This window comes from Passer montanus, unplaced genomic scaffold (assembly GCF_014805655.1).
Source record: "Passer montanus isolate IOZ18808 unplaced genomic scaffold, ASM1480565v1 scaffold31, whole genome shotgun sequence".
Lineage (NCBI taxonomy): Eukaryota > Metazoa > Chordata > Aves > Passeriformes > Passeridae > Passer > Passer montanus.
In genome coordinates, this window is record NW_024367819.1 from 4,899,014 (window position 1) to 4,921,625 (window position 22,612).

A 22,612-nucleotide genomic window follows, 5' to 3' on the forward strand; every position below is an offset into this window, starting at 1 on the left:
CTGGAAAGCTGAAAAAGGATGTGGGTAGCTGCAGCTTTTGAAGGGGATGATATTGACTGTGTGAATACTTGTGTTTCAGAGCTTAGTCAAGCAGATGGTTGTTAACTCGAGGGCTCTGGAGTGGGGCAACCTACTGAATAAGAGCTTATGCTATTTTCATTTAGGAGGTGGCAACAAGGATCCCTGTTTTATGACTGAGTCTGGTGTGTGCCACCCTAAGGGGAGGAACATGCCAAACTGGAACTTGTTTTTTCAGATTAATAGTAGCCCACAAGGTTATTATGTAAAGACAAATGATCAGCCTAAGAACAAACCTGTGATAAAACAATATAAAATTGCAATCAGATGGCTTTATGAAAGGTCTTTTAGGAAATACTAGAAATGTCTGATATAATCATACTTTAGAGATTAATACAATGAAATCTGAAGGCACAGCTGAATTTTGTAAAGGTATGTGTGATTTAATATTAACCTAACTGCCTGAAGGAATTTTAAAAATAGTTTTTAGCAGTAGGAGATTCCAAGTAATATGTAAATCTGCCCAATGTCCTGCACAAACCCTCAGGAAGCTATGCTATATTCTAATACTCCTTTGTCTGACTTACTAGGAAGTCCCAAGATTGCTTTATTAAATTTAGCTGAGGCAAATTTTCTTTCTTAAAGCTGGCATAACCAGAATGTGCTTTATTTTTTTCTGTTATTTTATTCAACTTGCTATAATTTACATGTTGTAAATGATGAGAATTGGTGTTTTATAAATTTCCTTAACTTATTGCAAATAATTTAGTAATAGGGCAAAAGCTTCCCCCTTCTTTCTTTTACAAGGTACACATCCAATTGCATTGCTTCATTTGGATCAAAAACTAATAGTAATGAATAATATAATTACCTTTACTATAGTGAAAAATGCAATTTATTCAGATCCTGGATCATATCTGAATACACTAACAGTTTAAAAAGCAGGGAGCAGAGCAATATAAATGACATAACATGTCATGCTCAGGAGAGAATTAATTTTCACCATGATATTGAATCAAATATTTTCTCTTGGAGAGAATGTCTTGATGAGCTCTTCTGACAGCTCCCTAAGTACCCTCAAGTGAATCCCATCCAGTGCCACAGATTTGTGAGTACCTAGGTGGCACAGCCGATCACTTACAACTTTCTCCTCCATTGGTGCAGATGCGTTTTGGGTGGGCTATTGATTTCACCACCAAAATGTTTGGATGAACCTCCAGAGTAATTGTAATTAGTGTACCTTGTTTTCCAAATGGGTGGAAATCCGGTGTCCTTGTGCTGTCAGCATAGTAGATGCGGTATACAAGCCAAACAATTATCTTTTTATTTTACTTCCTGGCAGGCAAGAAGTAAAATGATTTCTGCAAAAAATTATTGGGGTAGACCTTCACCCCAGCACTGGAAGAGCTCAGATCTGATGATTCTGAAGGCATGGCTCTGAGTACACCTGTTTGACTACTGAGTGTACTGTAAAGGATGGTTATGAATTAGAAGACTGTACATGGAACTTAGAAAGCTGGTGACTATTTGTTTTCATTTCTCTTGTAATAGAAGTTATGTGTATTTTTAAAACTTTTTTTATTTAAAAAAATCATATTAATATATTGTTGAAATGCAACAGTTCTGTTTCCTACAATCAATTTTTCAAATAACTCTCTACATTTTTAAAATACTGTTATGGCAATTTATGTTGGTGTTGACCTTACTGCTTGTGACTTTCTATATTTGCAAATGTTTTGAAATCAGAATAATTTTTACCAATTATTTTTAGTGTACTGCAGAAATAACAATATAATGTTTGATTTTTGTCAAGTGGTGTTTTGAGTTGGTTTTATTGCTGATCCAGTTTAACTTGTTTAGTCTTTTATTAAAAAATGTTTTTGGTAAACTTTGCTACCATTTAATCATTAAATGCAATTTACATATGAATCTTAAAAATTTAGTAGACAGATTGCATTAGTTGTTCATTTCCATTAATTCTTTTAATTCACGTTTTCTTAGCAAATTCATGTTTTCTTAGCTCTGTTACCTCTTAATGAGGGTTACTGTGTGATTGCAGGACAGAAAATTGCATCCCTCACTCTACTGGAAAAACAAGTACATTCTCATACTGGCAGAAATTTTCAGCAGCCCCACATCTCTCCCTCTTCAATAAAATGAAGAATTTTATTCTTTTCATTGGTGTCATGGTTTAGGAATGATGTTCCCCAAGTTAGTGTTCCCACTGCAATGTTCCAAAGCCATGATCTGCTTGCTCACGCTCCTCTTCTCCTCCTCCCTGTGGACGGATAGAGATGAGAACTGGAGACACAAAAGGAAAAGGGCACAGATTTGAGATAAGAATGATTTACTTAAGACACTAAGTAATACTTAAGTGTAACACGCAAGAGATAAGAAAATGAACATTAACATCAACAATACAATGACAGAGGGTACAAGAAAGGGGCAAATGATTCACACAGAAACCCTCAGCAATCCCCAGCCACTCCCTTCTCAACACTCCATGACCCAAAAGGGACCTCTTGCCTCCATCACTATCAAATGTGGTAAGGAAGTATAAAATAACCTCAGGGTCCCGGCCATGAAAAAGTTAACTCTGTCTTGCCTAGAACCAGGACAATTTCCCCATATTTATTTACCACAGATAAGGTAAGGAATTAAAAAATAAAATCAATATACATATTTGTTTTCAATTCTATTAAATATTTCCATGTACTACAGATAGCTGAAATGCTACTTAAGTGTTTATTCCAGCCATGTAAGTTATGTTGGTCAGATGTGACTGGCCTGCTGAAATCACCACTGATTTGTGCACCATATGGAAAGAAGTATTAGATTTTTTTAATGTGTTTGAAAATGAATGTTTACCAAAATATCAAAATTAATTTTTCACAAACATTCCAGATGTTTTGAATGCAACACTTGACAAAAAAAAGGGGCAAAATTAAATGTTCAAGAGAATTCTTGTAAAATCTTACAATTAGAAAATAATTATTTGAAGTTCTTGTCAATCTCAAGCCGAAATTAGGAAGCCATACTGGTGTTTTAGATTTTCTTGGAAGATACCTGATAATGTTTGTACAGGCCATGGCAAATAGGCAAAATATTTTTAATGTCATTTTTATTTCAGCTTGATGGAAAAAATCCTCCTTACACTGCTGAGAGATGTTTAGTGGGCTTGAGAGCCATTCTTAAAGAAAGCAGTAACTTCTGCAGCTTAAATGTTTTAAGTCACCTTTAATGTTCATTAAGCTGTGTTAGGTGGTCTCTAATAAATGTGACCTCCAGAATACTGTAATCAATGTTATATCAGGACACCATCCAATGGGTTCCCCTAGCATTACACTTTTACACAGTAGTGCATTTGAAACCATGAATGCTGTATAAATGATAGCACTATCATTACTTTGTTTAAATTTAAAAAGACAAATTCATACCATAGATGTCAATATGAAAGCCTACTCACACTAGTACATGATAATAATTTACTGAGTACAAAACTTCATTCTTCCCATACAATATTAGAATATATGTGAGATGCATTAGTAGAAAATACTTTCATACTTAAGAGACAAATCCAGAATATGGTTTCTTTGATCAAAATGATAGCATTTATAATTCCAATTTACTGGAGAAGAGTAGCTTTCTCACATATATTCAGACATTCACTCTTGGTTTACATTAAGCCAACTAACAAATCAGTGAACAAGGGGCTGCTATGACAAAGTCATAACTGAAAGAAACAAGAAAACCTTTACTCAAATTAGACTGTTTTCCAATTAAACGCTATCTTCCATTACAAAATGTCTAAAAGCCTTCTTTTAAAAGCTCAGTATGCAAAGTTTAAGCTTAGAAGAACTTATGTTTATGCTTGAACCTGCTGAAAATTACTGTTCAGACCTTCAGGCTGTAAGAGACTGAACAGGACCAACTTTCCCAGCCTGTCCTCATAAAAGAGATGCTCCAGTCCTTTAATTGTGTTTGTCACCTTCTGCTGGATCTACTCTAGGAAATTCATCTTTCTCTTGTGCTGAGAAGTGCTCAATACTTCAAATGAGACTTCACCAGAGCTGATTCAAGGGACTGGATAACCTTCCTCAGTCTGCAGGCAATGTTCTTCCTAATGCACCCTGGGATACTCTCGGGCTACTCAGCCGCACCTCTGGCTCTGGGCACCCAGGTCCTTCTCTGCAGAGCTGCTTTCCAGCAGGTCAGCCTCAGCCTGCCCTGGTGCATGGGGAAATTCTTCACTAGGTGCAGGATTCTGCATTTGCCTTTCTTAGATTCCAGATAATTCTTCTTTGCCCACCTCTCTAGCCTGTCAAAGTCCTTCTGAAGTTATGCAACTGTTTTCTGTGCTACTTAAATATGTTATCCCAGAGGCACTATCACTGTGACTGAAGGGCTTAGTCTTGAGCAGCAGTGGGTCCATCTTAAAGATGGCTGACATTTGCTCTTTTGGACATGGTGAAAGCTTCTATCATCTTCTTGCAGAAGTCACTCCCACAGTCTCTTCCCTGGATACCAAAATCTTGACACACAAATCCAATTACGAAAATATATGGAAGGAAAATATTACTTGAATTATTGCTTGAGTGCTGAAAATGAGGATCAAGTTCAGAGACTGGGGTATTTTTTCTCATAAGTTGTAATTACTCTTTTTTTCAACATTAATTTTGTCTCGAAGTAAAATCAATACTATTTGAGACTGAGACACAATATTGGCTATTATAACTTGATTGAGTTTTGGGATTTCAAGGGACTGAAGCATTTATTTTGATTTCTGAGGCCTAGGTAATTGTTGAACTAGTAACTAAGTGTATGAGGGACTGGGGCAGACATTTTGTGAATCTTTTAGAGCAATATGTCCAGTTCTAAGTAACAATTAAGGTATAGAAACCTTTTTGTGTGACTGGGTTATGGGAACATTAGACTGGGGTTGATCTGTAGCTTAGCTGAATATTTTTAAGCTTTTTAGATTAGAATGTGCCTGAATTATCTGAAATAACTCCACAGACAGATGAAGACAGAGTTCTGTTTTGTTAGCATTAACAAATAATTTCTCTTTGATTGGTTCTACATAGCACAGCCATTTTTTCATTGTGAGATAGTGTTAAAGACAATTCCCAACAATTGTATAGGTATTTCAGGAGACTTTTTGATAGGTATTCCTGATATTTCAGGACATATTTGGAAGAATATTATGAATTATACAGCAACAAGAAAATATGACTGAAATGCTCCTATGCCAGATGGTTGTTTTAGTTTTTTAGTTGATTCTTTCTTGGATGAGGTTGAATAGTGTTGGGGGAAGTGAACCTGTATTCATAGGGTCAGCTACAGGCTTCTAACATGTTTACTCCTTATCTTTCCTGGGAGCATGTGCTTCTGCTGACAACTTAAAATCATAATCTTTATATCCTGAATTATATTCTAATATGACTTCATAATTCATATCTCCTCTCCACTGAAAGTAGTCTTTGCCTTCTCTGTAAAATTAAAATATTAGTAATTTTCCTCCTCTCATGCTCCTCTATGACTAGAGTACTAAAAGGAGGACTGTCAATTCTGAATGCAAACTTCCCTAATAACAGAGTTTTTAACCCATGTTGCTATTCTTGCACAGTGAAAGCTAAGTGAATTTGTTTGGGGTTTTTACAGAATATATAGACCCTAATTTTTTGCTTTAAAGAATATTGATTTCTACTTAACTCACTGCTATATATTTGATTTGCATTAAAACAGAAGTGTGCACTTTGTTTCTCTTTTTAAGGTTAAAAACAGATGGATTTTCAGAGGTGCTGCAGGATTGCAGCTCCTACTGAAACTGAAAGCAATTTTCATAATATCATGCTGGCACAGAAGCATGTGTTATTAAGATCACAGAATGGATGTTTTTGTTCAGAAATAGCTTCTGTTTCCAAAGAGGGAAGAATTTGGAAGAGGGAAATTAAACTGTTATTTCTTTGGATTATTGTGTGGTGTCTCTTCCTAGCACAATAACAGTTCACAACGAGATGAAAAATTGCAGAGAGATTGTTTGCTTTCCTAGCTTTCCTGGGCTTTATAATTGATGCAATTGCATTTTTCTTTTCTAGGCTAAATCATAAAAATTAAGTGAAGTGTTCTTCATACAAACATTATTTTCCCATTCTGCCCCAACAGGAGGGATCCTACCTCACTCCCAAAAGCTCCCAGTTCAAATTACCCTCAGGAAGTTGCATCATTTGAAATTCAGATATCTTCTGAGATTATTGTTTCAAGAGAACTAATCAATTTACTCAAATTTCTCTCTGACTTGAAAACAAGGGTGTACTCTTAATCTATTTTCACTGCCAATGCCAAAAGCTTCATTTCAGCATAAGATACCTATTTGGGCAGTGGGAGCTCATAGAAAGAGTGGAGCATTACTGTATAACCTGCTGCCAACATCTTGTCTGTGCCTGCCTTTCCTTCATCCACCTCTACTCTCTTTACTCTGTACACAATAACTGGGTAGCCCTCTGAAAATAGATTTCCCTCTTGGTTCCCCCCTAAATGATCAGAACAACCACTCTCAATAGTAAAATTGCTTCAAATTTTTTGACTTTATCACCAGCTGCTTTTTTGGAACATCTGTAAGATGGTGAAAAAGCCTTGTGAAGGTATAAGTATCTATAATGCTGCAAAGCACCCAGGTGTTGTTGGAGATGTAACTTGTCCAGTGGTGTTGAATGAAACACCAATGAGATGACACCTCAGAACAGCACTTACTAAGAACAGAAGATACAAAAAGGACACTGCTTCTGTGGTAGTTCTCTAGCCTTTCCTCTTATTTTGATAGAAAAGGAGATATGTCTAATTTTTGTCATTAGAGACAGTATCATAATTATTCTTTACATAGAGATTGTGTCTTTCTTTTACACTTTTATTTTTTCTCACCACATAACTTGCTAACTTTCAATTTTATTTTTTTTTTTGTATTCATGCTTTCTTCGCTTTCTTCTATTATCCCAGCTTCTATTTTTTTCAATCAATTTTGTTTTAGCTTCAGTGGAAACAAACACAGTAGGAAGTAAATTCTCTGAGACAATCACTATCCTTTCTACTTGTGTAAAAAGCCTAGCACTTATTGTGTGTTATGTAACTTAGCAAGACTGATTTTCTGAAAGTACAAGTGAAAGGTAGGGTGAATTATATTAAGGAAGCAATAGTAATCTTTCTTCATGCACTATTACTGCATTGCATGACAAAAGTAAAAATATGTGTTTACACAGCTCTTCTTTCTCCTTTTCCACTACTTCCCGCACTACTGAAAATGGAACTGACATTGAAAATAGTATTTTGAATTAATATTATACCTATTTTCACCACTAGGACTACCTTCAAACATGAAATATTGATGTCTATTTAAAAATACAAGAAATCTTCAATGTTTTTGTAAATATGACTTCCTCTTCTGTTCTAAATACATTAATGGAATATTAAAAGTACATCATATTTAGACAATGATATTTAGCTAAGAATTTGGATGAACATTATTAAAAAGGCTCCTTAAGCTACCCCCTTGATAATCAATAATCAAGTTTACATCAAAAGAGCAAAACAGAAACTGAGTTTTGAAAATATTAATTCTGAATGTAATTAACAACATTGAGGTATGCTCAGCTGTAAGAGATCATAAAGATTGCTGTTTTTCAAAGCCAATCCAAAAATAGTCCCTTCCTGTGAAATAAAATATATTAACTCTAATATTGGTGTCATTCAAAAATGTTGAATATCTGGATCTTCAAATAAGTATTTTGAAATATTCATGCAAATGCTCTCAAAGTCAACAGACATTTTCCTATTTGCTTCAACAATATGAAACCTGGACCCTAGTTTTCTTATAAGATGTTTTCAGGTGTTAGAAAAAGCCTGAGAATTTAATGGGCTTGTAACTAACTTTATGGGACTAATGCAATACACTGAACAGATGTTTTAGTATAGTAGATTCCGTGTTATCTTAATCTGTATTGCTTTCCTAATACTGAATATAATGTACATCTAAATTTACATGTGTTAAATAGCATCACATAGTTTTAAGAATAATTTGAAAGTATGTACTGTTGCTGGATACAAGCCATTTCAGCAATAACAACCTGTTGCTCTACTCTCACACATTGTTTTATTTCTGACATAATTTTTTCATAATTATCTTTCATATCTGTAAAAATAGATGTGGGTGATATCTTTCTGAGGGCTGCTGTTACATTTGGGTGCAATTAAAGCTGTATAAGCAGTCTTCTGTATAATTGCCCTAACAGCAAACAAAGTTTAACTTTATATAGAGTTCAACTATATGAGTCACATTGCATTATTTGGCTCTCCACTTTTGGTAATAGACCAAAAAGCATAGTCCCTTTTATAGTTGCTCTCATCTTCCAGACAATATAATTTAAAAAGTTAGCAGGAATCCTTAGTGAAAAGAACTGATGCATATATTGTCCCCTTAATTTTGAAACAGTAAATAAAGATGTTTTCGTGTAACCTACAGAATTGTCCACATCTTCAGAAAACTTCCTAGAGATATGTAGAGCAAAGAAGATTTATCCACCCTGGACCCCAAGAAGACAGGAAGAACTACCAGGCTAAATAAATACTTCTCATTACTGCTGTTCTTTTAAGTCTTCTCAGTTTTGAGGGACTTTGCAGATGCAATACAACAGTTGTTTCTCCTCCTCCTCCTCTATGTAGGTTGCTCATGAGAAAATGAGGTTATGTTTCTGTTTACAGGTACATGGTTTTAATAAAAAGTTGTTTCAAACTTGAATGATAGATATTTTTATTGGGTTTATACGGAAAGCTTTTAGTAGCAAGAGGCTGCAGAATTGGATGCGATGGAAAGAGACAGCTGTCCCTGTGTTGTACAGAGCAAATTCCAGCTAGCTCCAAAACACACCTGCTGGTAGCCAAAGATGAGATCATCAGCAAAGCTGGTGACACCTAGGTCATAATATACACATAAGAAAGGGTGAAAAACTGAGCAACAATTGTGAGAGACATGAGTTTAGGTACTGTTTCAGACTCCATAATTTACTCTTGCTCCAGGATGTGTAAAAATCCCTATGTCCTTCATTTGCCTAATAAAATACTTTTTTGATGTTGAAATTTTTTGTAATTTTTTTTTGCTTTCTTCAAATCAGATTTTACTTACAAGAATCGTATCTTTTGGTACCTATGTAGCTATTTCCAAGTGCATTCTAGTTGCCTTACTATTTTTCCTGAGAATACCTTTAATTTCACTCATTTGACTCAAGTATTAGAAAGAAAATAGTAGCTTGGGATACAGACTGAAATTTTTGTTTAATCTTCTTGGAAGAGCAATGTTAAATTAATTTCATTGCTGTATAGACTGCACTTTACAGATTAAGACTATGATGTTTGCACATGAATTTCTTTTCTCCACCTGGCATGCTTGCATTCTGGAATATTTTCCGAAAATGCTGAGATTTCAAGAGTAAATGATAATCACCATAAACCCTTCTATCAACATGAAAATTATCCCTGCATAGCATGTTTGTAACGAACCATTATGACCATTATAAACCATAACAGTCTAACCAGGCCCATGAAAATCAAATGTCTTGGGTTTGTGTTTTTTACATACATACATTGGAATGTCTCCATCTGAAAGTTTGCTCTTACTACCTGGGATGATCCTGGAATTGTATTTCCTTTGACTGATGTTTCCACAAAGATTCTATATTGTTATAATTTTCCTTGTACTGCATCAATGTCACTAACTTTAATGGGAGGAGATCTGTGTACCAAGAAGCCCTTCCTTCCTTCCTTCCTTCCTTCCTTCCTTCCTTCCTTCCTTCCTTCCTTCCTTCCTTCCTTCCTTCCTTCCGCCACTTCCACCACTTCTGCCACTTCCACCATTTCCGACACTTCCGACACTTCCTTCCTTCCGCCACTTCCTTCTGCCACTTCCGTCCTTCCTTCCATACAAACCCAAGGAAATCCTGATATATTGTTAAATAACTAAGATCAAAAAGTAAAATAGGGTTACATTTAGGTTGTGTTTTAGTGAGCATTTCAGCCTGAAGCCAGAAATCACTCCTTTTGTCAATACACATTGCAAAGACAAATGTGTGCACCTTTATTTAGAATGGTCAACTATTCTCAAACAGCAACAGGAATTTGAGTGTAAAAATGGAACTGAAGATAAATATAAACAGAGGATCCCAAATTGAGCAATGCTTTTTAGTCATAGAAGTGATCTTAAAATCAATCTGTTATTTGATCAAATTCTGCTTTAGACTTTAGAAGACGGACTTGAAATGCTGAGACCATTTGGTGAGATAAAGTCCTTGTAGCAAAAGCTCTGCAGTTTGAATGCTACATTACTTTTTTCTTCAGAACATAAGTAAAATATCATATGGCTCTGACATGCAGGCTGTGTACCACAGTGCTTTGGCTGAGCCTGCCAAATAATTTGTGATGACTACCTTTTAAAATGTCTCTGGTGGATTTGTTTTTGTTTGATTTGTTTTGTATTTCATATTAGAAGTGCTTTACTCCAGCTTTAGATATTTAAATATGAGTTTCAGCCTGCTATGGAAAATGGGTGAACACAGACCATTATTGCCATAGGAGCATTTCTGGTAAGAGAAGTGTGACTGTGAATCCTAGATGTAGGTGCTGGTCCTGCTTTTTGCTGTTGGGAATTCTCATCTCTTATACTTGCTTAAGTGGCACAGTTAATGAGATACATAAAAATTCATTCTCCATCCTTTATATAAGAGGACGAGTCATGGCTGGTTAGTAATGGTTGTCCTGTTAATATTAACTGGAGGTGTAATTTCTCTGGGGCATTAAAGTCTTACTGTATGTTTTCCTGTCCAGTTTCCAGTTTCCAAGACCACCCTGATCTCAGATATTATTTATCACTGTGCTGTTCTGTTTAGGAGTAAAACCATAGTGAAGGTGGTGAGTAATATGTAGATAGAGCCACAGCAGAGCAGAATGTAACTTGCTCTGTCAAGAAGTAGGAAGAAACATGAGGCCTGTTGAACCCAATTTCCTTCCCACTGCTGAACTCATAGAAGATTAAGGCAAGGTATGTACATTGTAAGGTGTATTAATTGCATTTCTTTCTCTCTGTCTAGCAGAAGAGTAAAACAATTACTTCATCTCTACCTGCAGCAACTGCAGTTCTACTCTCTGACTAATGTTTATGAGATCAGAATTCTACTTATGTTTGAAATGGCTTTTCCAGTTGCCACGTGTGGCTGAAATCAGATCAATAAATTAAACAAAGAGTAGGCATCAGGGATAGGGTGATACATAGACTGAAGAATAAACTATGCAAATGTACAAGTTTAATTTCCTCAGAAAACCAAAGCTAAAGAATGTCTACAGATACTTAAGGAGTATACTAACCAAGAGTTTTAGTAGTAGCATGAGCATTTGTTCATGTTAAGAGAGTATGTGTGTCTGTAAAACAACCTACTTGACAAGGGCCATCAAATTTCTGTGAAATTTTCTTCTGAACTAGTATTATCCAGAGGACAGAGACAACATACACAAAGGAAAACAAACAAACAAACAAACAAATAGCCCCAATGCTTGGCCAAATTGCAAGGCATGTGGGAAGGCCTTGCTTGCCTTAAGGCTCTCACCTGAATATAGACTGAATTTACTAATGACTGTTTTGAAGCAATAAAACAGCAGGATTAAATATTCAAAGCTTGAATTTTCAGAGAGAGAAATCACTAACTTCAGGTGAAGCTGTTGTATATTGGGGAAATCATACTCTATGAATATCCTTTAGTTTTTTGACACATTCTCATGTACAAAATAAATCACAGGCAAATGGATCCCAAGACCTCTTCCATGATTTTCTACAAATGCAACATACAGAATAGTTATCATAATCTGACATCTTTAAAGATGTGCATGGATGTTAAATCAAAACATTCATTGGAAATTGGAAAATAATTTTATGTCATCTTAATAGGCTGAAGGATACTAGGCAGGTTGACTGAAGCTCAGCCATACCATTTACCTACTCGTACATAAATGTGATTCCTCATTGGATAATCAAGTTGTAAAAGGAGAAAGATCTGCCTTTCTGTTTCAGTTGAAGAGGTCATACAATTGGGATGAAGTGTCTTGTTTAAAACCCTGACTTCATGCCTACCAGACTAACAGCTCCATTTGATATGGCTTGTCTAGGGACACAGACAAGGGCAGAGAAATGCCTTCTGTGGTTAGCAGTTTCCTGCTGCATGGTTGCAAAATGAGAGTGAAGACCACTGAATGTTTGTCCATTGATTGCTACACCTTGACTGTTGCAGAGCAAGTAACATAGAATTACATAACAAAATGAGGTTGAGGGATGATGGAACCTATGCAAGTTGGCCTTAGTCCAGGATACTAGGTTTTACATCTGTACAGTCAGAGTAACTACGTCACTAGACAGATAAGACAGTAATTCTATGTCTTGAATAGGGTTAAACACCTGTCACAGGTACTACTTCATTAGCAGCCCAGTGGGAATACTTCTATCTGCTGCATTTCTGCTTGGGTGTTTCCCAAATGGCTCTCATCTGAGCACTGAGTCAGCCTGTTGTCACATATTTTTTGAGGTGTAAATTCACAGCTTGAGGTGACAGAGGTACAAGTTTAGAGGTTGTGGTTAAGATGCTGTTTCCATTTAAAGTGCTTAATTTCTGCTGCTTAATTTTTTCCAAGCCATTTACTCTTACAAGGAAATTTCTCACACTGGTGTCCAATTCAGAGTTGAAGTGCCTCAAAAGTTTGATAAAAATCCATTTGGTTGTTACTGAGGTATCTGAATGTAGTAAGGCTAGAGTGGAGTGAGGAAGCACTTCCCTATACCAGACATTTGCTTTGTTTCTGGAAATTAAGTTCCATGCTGGCACATTTCAAGCTTTCACAAAGCTGTCACTTCTCTATCCCATAATATTCATCTCATACACCTTTTGTCTTACCATTAGGCACATGTTTTGTGGTCTCATATTCCCCTTGTCTGTTTTTATAGGGCTCCATTGGAAAGAACAGAGAATATCTACTTTGGTATAGTAGATGAAAATAAGTTTAGTAACTACAAAGGTACTCTGGAAAAAAAAAGAACACAGATATTTTAGTCCATTCCTTAGAGAAATAGTAAAATCTATTTTGCACTAAGCTTTGACATTTTCTTGCAATTTGCCAGCTGAACATGAACCCAACACATTCAAACCAAATTTCGAAAAACCTTCAGGATTTTCCTTAAACTGTTCTGAAATCAAAATTAATGTGCAAAATCTTATTCTTACTTCCAAATTTCCTAAAACAAGTTATTTACCCCAAATTAGATACAGCAGACCAAATACAAGTTTGAAAAAATTAATCATTTCCCAGGTTTGAAGAGATGACTTGTTCTTATGCACTAGTTCTCTATCTATATAGATGCTCTCATAAAATCCATTGTATATTCTGCACTCCATCCTGCTGCTGTTTTTCTACACTTTCTTGTTCTGCATGTCTCTTATGCTCCTTTCATGGTTTTTTTTTTTTCTCTCTCTCTCTCATTGCACTGTAAACTGACAAGTTTTTATTTGCCAGCATGGTGATGGTATCTTTAAAACATACAGAATATATTTTTTAACCCAGAAAAGTGTATATAGAGGAGTCACAGCTTCCTACTTCTTAGGAAGGTACTTTCAAAGGTACAGGTGACATTTTAAATTGTCCTGGGGAGGAGAAGCTCACAATTTTATCACAGATGAATACAATGGAGAAGTGTTTTTTTTGGCTACACTGCTGCAGATTAGCTGGAAGAAGGGAAAAAAGGGTGAGAGGAGTCAAAGACAAAATTTCTGCTAATGTCTGGAAGGTAGAAGAGTACAGAAGCAAATTGGAGACTCAGAGGAATATTGATTTCCTTCCTGGATCCTGTCTGTACACCCCATTCCTTCATTATGACTGGACTTTTTGATATGCAATGGAGAGGCAAAACAAGTCATAAAGGATGATAAAAAATTGATGTAAAGGGAGTTTCCAGGAACTCCCAAGAGAAAACAGAGTGGGAGGCTATAGCTAATGAAAAGAAATAATCTGTTAAAAGTCCTGGCTTTAGTGGTTGTCTTGGTTTAGGAGTCACCCTAGGACATTGGTTTAGTAGTAATGTGCGTGGGAGGAACCCGTGTTCATTATTTTCCCCAAGTTACGAATGAAAGACGTGATATCCTCAACTCATGAATTCTGGAAAATTTTCATTTGAAATACAGCAAGATTTATGCATGGACAATTAAAAACCTAGAAAATAAAACCCACAGAGCCACTAGCTACAAAATCAGAAAATGTTTTCATGCTGGGTGATAACAAAACTACTAGTATAGGAATATTATGGCTTAGTTTCTTATCCTGCTACATGGGGAAATGGGAAAATTATACCTGACTATGCTTGAACTCTCAATCCTTCTGTAGACGAAGTGGCAGACTGAATGAAAATGTCAAGAAATATTTTCTTGACTGCAGAGATTTTTACCATTCTAATAATGGAATCAGTCTTGAGATGCAACTGATCTCACTGGTATACAGACTGAGAAATAGCGATTTACACTTTCTGTGTTATCAATTTTATTTTTTTAATGTACATTTCTGTTGTTAGGTGAAAGAGTGAAACAGATCTGTCCTTCCCATACTCACATGAAGTTTAGCATGGTAATACCTTCTTGGCTCTTTATACTATTTCTCATTTTCTTCTATAGCTGCCATATCCACAAGAATACATTTGCCATCTCTAAACAGGGAGCAGATTTCATATTTTGACAGTAAGGCTGGCCCATAGAGATTGCTTAGTTAGACTTTAACCATCTAAATGCAAGTAGATTTATTCCCCTGTGACTTGATTTTGTTCTTCCACTGCCACTCTGTGCCTCACCAACAAAGATAAGAAACTGTTAGTTTACTTTCTCTTCAGGAGACATGCCAGAACTTAGCAAGTTTTGGTTTTGTGTTGTTTGTTTTTTTTCTCGGCAAGCATTTGTCCCTGTTCATTCTCATCATTATGAATAGTTCCTTTTTCTCAATTGTCCTCTCTGCAATGTCTAGGAAAAAAATATCTTCTGAGAATTTTTGCTGGAAAATGTTCTTTCCTATTGTTAAGCTCTCATTTACAACTTCTATTCTTATTGCTTGGCAACCTACACATATCATTAAATTAAAAGAAACAAAGTATACAGCTTTTTAATGGTTTTGAAAAACAGAGGTTTACATACAAGGCATTCTGAAGCCATGATTTATTCAATGAGAAAAACAGAAAAAAACCCACTTTGCTGTGCTTTCAAAAGTCTTTAATTTGCACTCATAAAAGGATGATTGAATATTTTCCTGTTACTACTGATGCACCTGATTTATCCCCATGTGTATTTAAAAGATCATGGAAAAATCAGACATATTCATTTATTGTTTTCTTAAATTTTTCATTATGTTAATTAAAAATACTCTTATTAAAAAAAGAAACCAAAACCCAAAAAAAAAAAGAATACACTGTCTGCTGTGCAATTTTATTTTCCTGTAATTAGCATTGAAAAAGGAACACATATGTTGTCAATAAACATGTATTTTAGTCTACTTATTTTTGTGAAGGGCTAAAAAGTTGTTTATAAACAGGGAAGAATGAAAATGTTCAGAACACATGATGATTGAAAAACTACAGACTTTCCCTTTTTTATATAATACCCTAAAATTAACAATAAAATACCCTAAATCTAACAATATTACATTCAGAATAAACATGCTGTGAAATATGGGTACAAGCTTCAGTCCCCTTCTACTGAAGAGAGGATATTAAGATAAATATCTATCCTCTTAATATCTTAATATGTATACATGATAGGATAATGTATACATCAGTTTTATAATGTGAACACAAGATCCACAGCAATTTGAATGGGACACTCTATTACAAGCTATTTTTAAAATTGCATTCTCTTTTTTTTTACAATAATTCTTTATTATATCCAGTATATGATAGGATGAGCTAAGTATGGAACTTAGGAAGGAATCTAATTAGATTTTGGTTACCCCTTAATGCCTCATGATCCTCCAGATGAGTTTGCAAGCTGAATAAGCTATTTGGATAAATAACAATCCCTGATGTCCTCCTCTTTTCTTGAAGTCTTGTGATTTCAACTCAGCCTGTGACTGAAAATATAATTTTTACATGAGTGAGTCCTGCTACCATACTATGCAGCAGTTCCACATATGTCATTTTTGTCCTTTGCCTCACCTCGTCTTTCCCTGTCACTTGTTTATTTACCTTCTTTTCCTTTCTAATTTAGTGTCTCTAAACATGCATAAAGGGTCACTCATTTTTAATAGACAGTGAAGTCAAGAGGGCTATAGTTACAGTGGTTCACAGCAGGGAGTAGGTAGAGCAGCTCTGTGGTTTTGAAGATAACTATGATGGCCTATACCCATAGGACTGTCATGAACTAAACTATATTGGCCTCATCCTACAGAGCTGACTCATAGAGAGTGACTGTGGCGGTGTAAAAACTGAGCACAAAAATAATTGTACTTATATTTCCAATTCTTACATCCATTGCTGTTTTCAAATGTAGATAGTACTGTTTGGTGGAGAAAGAGTTGAGGACATAAACCCAGAATGAACATTTTGGAATCTGGAAGACTTTCATGGTGAATAGCCATAGTGAGAAAGTTCCCTGAGCTAACCGCTGATTCTGAAATGTTCTTGACTGTTAAGCACCCTGTTCCTGAAATACAGGGAGACAAACTGAAGATGTTTTTGGCTCTAGGTAACATTTAAGAATTAGTTTCTTCCTTGGGAAACATTCCTGGTGTTTGGGAAATGACATATCTAATTTTTTTCTGATGGAAATATATTTAAGTTTGAATTCTGGTACTTAGCATATAACAGATTTATTTAGTTATTTGAAGGTGACAGGACCCAGTTGCACACCAAAAAGGTGTTAAAATATAACAGTATTGAAAATGGGAAAAGAGAAAAGTTTTTTGAATAGTGTCAAACCCATTTGAATACAGTTTGCACTTTGATAATAGTCTCTGTTTCCCCTTGACACTTTAAGGTATCATTTCTTGCTGTTAATTGCCAGAGAAAAGCATGCTGGCAGAGTGAAGCTGTGGAAATTGTGGAACATCTCTCTTTCTGCGATAATTGCTGCTTCAGATACATATACCACATATACTATAACAGAGCTTTTTCTCTGTGTGCCACAGGGAAATTTCAATATGATGTTACAAATTGGCTTGTTTTTCTGTTTGTATTTTTGATCAAAACTACAAAATTGTCCCTTGCTTTGCTTGCAAAGATGCATAGAAGGGATCCCCAGTCTGTGTGAGACCAAAACTCTTTCAAACTCATGCTCTTAGGCTCTGTAGAACCGATAATAGACATTAAAGTCTATACTTATGTCTAAAGGGTATTTGTATGTGCTGCATGACGTAGTTAACTAAATCTCCGTACAATTTGCTTTGCTTTGTACAAAAGTATTTTTTTAAAGATAACTACCCCAAGGTTACTTAGAAATTACTCTTACATGAGAGAATTTTATTTTCCCTTGGTCTTTCTATGCTGTTAATAAACAAATGAAGTCAACACGTTTGTGCTGTGGCACAAATGAAGTCAAAACTCAAAAGGAAAGCTTAAGAAATTAAATTACTGTGATAACAGGCTAATACTAATTAAAAGTAAAATAATGGTCCTCAGATACTATGCCTATTCTAAATACTATCTCCTGTTTTAAGGCCAGATTCCAATACAGTTCAAGTTTTCAAGTTCATTGCTTTTTCAACTATTGTCTTAATGAAAGAAATAATTTCATCTTCTTCCATAGGTTTTCTGGACCATTGGTAGATGCATTATCACTTACTGAACTTGCTCTTAAGAATTTTGTAATGTTAGGATAACGGCTAAAACCCATGATTCAAAATTCTCTGGGAAGTTTTTGTTAGTTATTTGGTGGCTTACATACATTCCTGGCCACTTTCTTAGATTCCAGTTTCCTGAATGATAGTTTTTGGGGTTTTTTTTCATTCACTTGGAAATGACTCTTCTTTTTTGGAAATTCTATGCAAATTAGGTTTCACATAATACAAATTAATTTTGGGAAGGAGAGAACTACTTAGAACATAGATAAGTTCTAATAAAGTTAGTTCTTAGATGACAGGGTTCATATACTGGTACCAATTAACTGCATTATTTGATAGCTGAATTCCAAAAAGTGGCAAAATATAGAGCACTCATTTAGCATTTATCTAAATGACCATCTTTTCCATAAAACTTGATTAGCCTGAATGGCTGAGTGAGATTAAATGATATTGTTTGGAAAACACTGCAAAACTATATGTTCAAATGTTCTTTTTGGATTTAAGAAAAAAAGTTCAGAAGTCAAATCTTAGCAAACTCTTTGTTACACTGAACCATATGTTTTGGAAAAAAGCTGAAAATTTATTTTCTTGTATTTTCCTGGTGCAGGATACCATTTGTATCAGTCAAAGCACCAGTTTTCAGGAGACGGATTTATGGCAAACTGGTTTATGACATGTCCCTTCCACTTATTCTTTTTCTCTTACATCCTACTCACGTTCTAGTCCTGTGTTGGAAAACCAACTTATTCTATTCCACTAGATTAAAATCTTCCCCATGTACCAAACGCAACCTCAGTAGGAAAAACAAGTTCTCAAATTGAACGTGAGGTTCCCATTTACCACATTAATAGATGCCTTTCTAAAGCAATTAAATAAACAAATACAAATAAGCACTATACATGAATAATTAATAGGCAAAATATAATGTTTCATTTCAGCTTAAAGCTAATTAAATGTTTTGCAGTCAGCATTCTTAGAATGGCATAACACTGGAGGAAAAGTTATATATATTAATCATTCAGCACTTCTGTTATAAAGTAACTAATTTGTTTTCTGTCTTTGTGCAATTGGTAAAAGCATCTAGAAACTAGTCTTAAGACATTTGGAGTTTAAATTTTGTAAGACAATTCACAGAAAAAATACTTTTGTACTGTTTTTGATACAAAAAACCCTTTTACCTAGACAAAGGTAAATAATTTCTTCACCCAAAATAAAAGAACAATTAAAATCTTGTCATACCAGCTGAAAAATAAATCTGTGTAAGCTTGTATGGCTGTGTTGAGCTACCCATAATGACTTTATATGTGGGTGGAACATGACTGATCAGTTTCTGGGATTTCAATTTTGGTTTAGGATATAAATAGATTTTAGATTTCAATCAGTACAGTGCCTAGGCAAGATCATGGGATTTAGCACCCAAGCCAATTGTTCCATGGAAAATCTCTCATTTACTTCACCAGTATATGCCTGTATCCATTAATATTTCTTATATATCATAAGAAGAATAATTGATTACCCTGGCAGACAAACACTGGGTTCTGATCCTGAGTGATCTTACATGGTATAGGTTCCTGATGCCTGAAAAGAGTCCATTAATCAAATGAGTGTTAGAAAAGATGATTATTCATATGAAATTGACAGAGACCTTATATACAGAGCCAGTAAACAGAGTCCCCATGCTTTCAACAAGGTGAGTTGAGCTTATGTGGAACTACTAAATAGTAGGTAAAAATCCTGTTCTTCAAAATTCATATTCACTTTTATTCTATTTATATTATTGTGATAAACACAAAATCATTTAAGAAGCAACTTGTAAACTTGTTTATTATGTATATGCTATGTTTAAAAACAATTATCTACTATTTTTTGAGAAATCATTAAAGAACCATTGTTAACATGGTTTACTCTCAACACAGGGTATGAATGTTTTTCAGAAATTTATAGTGACAATGTTAATCTTAGATGCATAGAATGGTTTGGGTTGAAAGGGACCTCAAAGATCATCTCATTTCAATCCCACCACCATGGACAGGGACACCTTCCACTGGACAAGTTGTTCAAACACCCATTGAACCAGCCTTGAACACTTCCAGGCAGGGCTTTTCTCTGGGCAGTTTCTTCCAGTGTCTCACCACTCACCCTCACAGTAAAAAATTTCTTCCTTATATTTAATTTAAGCGTGCCTTTTTTCAATTTGAAGCCACTGCGCAGCCCTTGTCCTACCACTACATGCCCTTGTAAAAAGTCTCTCTCTAGCTGCCTTGTAGGCCCCCTTTAGGCACTGGGAAGTTGCTATAATGTTCTTCAAGAAGCTCTCTTTTCTGCAGGCTAGACAGCCCCAGCTCACTCAACCTGTCTTCAATAGAAGAGGTGATCCAGCTGTCTCATCAGCTTGGTGGGCCTGCTCTGGATCTGCTCCAACAAGTCCATGTCTTTCCTGTGCTTGGGACTCCAGAGCTGAATGCAGCACTCCAGGTAGGGCTTCCTAAGAGTAGAATACAGTGGAGCAGGAGAATCTCCTCCTTAGACCTGCTGGCCACCCCTCTTTTGGTGCAGCCGAGGATGTGGCTGGCTTTCTGGGTTGCGAATATGCACTGCCAGATCATGTTGAGCTTCTCCTCTACCAACACACCCAAGCCCTTCTTCTCATAGCCCTTCTCCTCTGTTATCTTCTAAACCTGTATTTGTACTTTGGATTGCTCAGACCCAAGTGCAGGACCCTACACTTGAATTCGTTGAAGTTCATGAGAGTTGCACGGGCCCACCTTTCAAGCCTGTCAAGGTCCCTCTGGATAGCATTCCTTCTCTCCAGTGCAACAACTCTACCACCCGCTTGATGACATTCAAAAATTTGCAGAGGGTGCACTGCCTGTGTCACTGACAAAGATCTTAAAAAATGGGAGTCCTAATAACAACCCCTGAGGAATTTGTCACTGTTTTCCATTTGACCACAATTCTTTGAGTGCAACCATCCAGACAACTGTTTATCCACCAAATTGGCCATTTGTCAAATTCAAGTCTCTCCATTTCACTGATAAGGATGTTTTGTGCAACAGTATAAAATGCTTTGCAAAAGTCCAGGTTTCCACCAAAGAACTCCCACTGTGGAAAACTGTGTAAAGCAGCAACTGCTCATCTGTGACCAGTGAAATCCCCACCCTCTGCTGAATATTTCTCTAAGGACACCTGAAACTTGGACAGTAAATTAAGCCACTGTGATAAGATAAAGGTGGTACTATTGTCCAAGTGTTATCTCAAGCCTATGGGGAGGTAAACAAAGCTGGGAGAGAAGAATGTATCACTGATCATGGACACAAAGAATCCACAAGGAAAACAAACTCAACAACTATGCTGAAATCATTTCAGGTAAAAAATGATTGTGTCAGGGGGACATTGATGCCCAGTGACTCAAGAAACCCTCTAACTCAAAAGGATTAATTAGCATTAGAAACAACTAATTAGAATCCTTTAACCAATAGAATAAGAGAAGCATGTAGCCAACAAAACATTAATTCCTTTCTGGGCAAAAATATATAAATAATGAAAAGTTTTGAATGACCTTGGGACTCACAGCACCAAGAAGCCCAGGGTGAAAAAAGATGCCACTTGATCCATGGGTGGTGGCTATCTTCTGCTTAATCTGTCTCTCCACCCTCCGCTCTTTTTTTTTCTTTCTATCTTTCTACCTGATATTTTACTGTTAAATAAAATCCATACTATTGACTTTGGCATATGGTCTCATTTGTAACTTAATTTACATTAATTTGCATCTCTCAATAGTCAGATTTTAACACCAGGCTATCTGTCTCTGCTTCCATTCTCTAGAGGCTTCCTCTTTGCTTGGGTTTTTCCAGGATTTCCTTGTTCATATATGCAAGCCTCCTGGTGTTTTTGCCTGACTTCCTCTTTGCCAGGTGAGATTGGAGGGGGTGACTCTTGAATACCAACTGGTTTTCTTGATCCTTTCTTCCCTCCAGGGTTTTATTCCATGGTACTCTACCAAGGAGATTCCTAAAGAGGCCAATATCTGCTTTTCTGAAGTCCTGGACAGTGAGTTTGCTGTGAGACCGTCTTTCTCCTTTAGAATCATGGATACCACCATTTTGTTGTCACTTCAGCCAAGGCTTCCCTTAAGCTTCACATCACCCATGAATCCTTCCTCGTTGCTGAGGGCAAGTTCCAGAATAGCATCTCTCCTCTTGGGATTCTCTATTACTTGGAAGGAAGTTGTCATCTATGCATTCCAGAAATGTGTTGTAACACTTTTGTCCTGCTGTGTTCTTCCTTCAGCAGATATTGTTGTGGTTGAAATTCCACATGAAGTCAGGGCTTATGAACATGAGGATGCTCTCATGTCTCTATAGAGGGCTGCATATACTCAGTGTTCCTGACTGGGGAGCCTCTAGGAGACCCCCACTATAATGTCACATGTGCCTGCCCTCCCTTTGTTGCTGACCCATTAGCTCTGGCTCAACTCCTCATCTATCCTCAGGCAGAGCCCCAGGAACTCCATCTGGTCATTGACATAGAGTGACAATTCCTCCTCATCTTTCCTGCCTCACCTTCCTAGGGTCTGTATCCTTCTGTTTCAACGCTCCAGCCATAGGAGGTACCCCATTATGTCTCAGTGGTGACAGTAAGACTGGTGCCTTGCAGGTGTGCCCATGACTCTAATTCTACTTGTTTAACTCCAGCCAGTCAATTT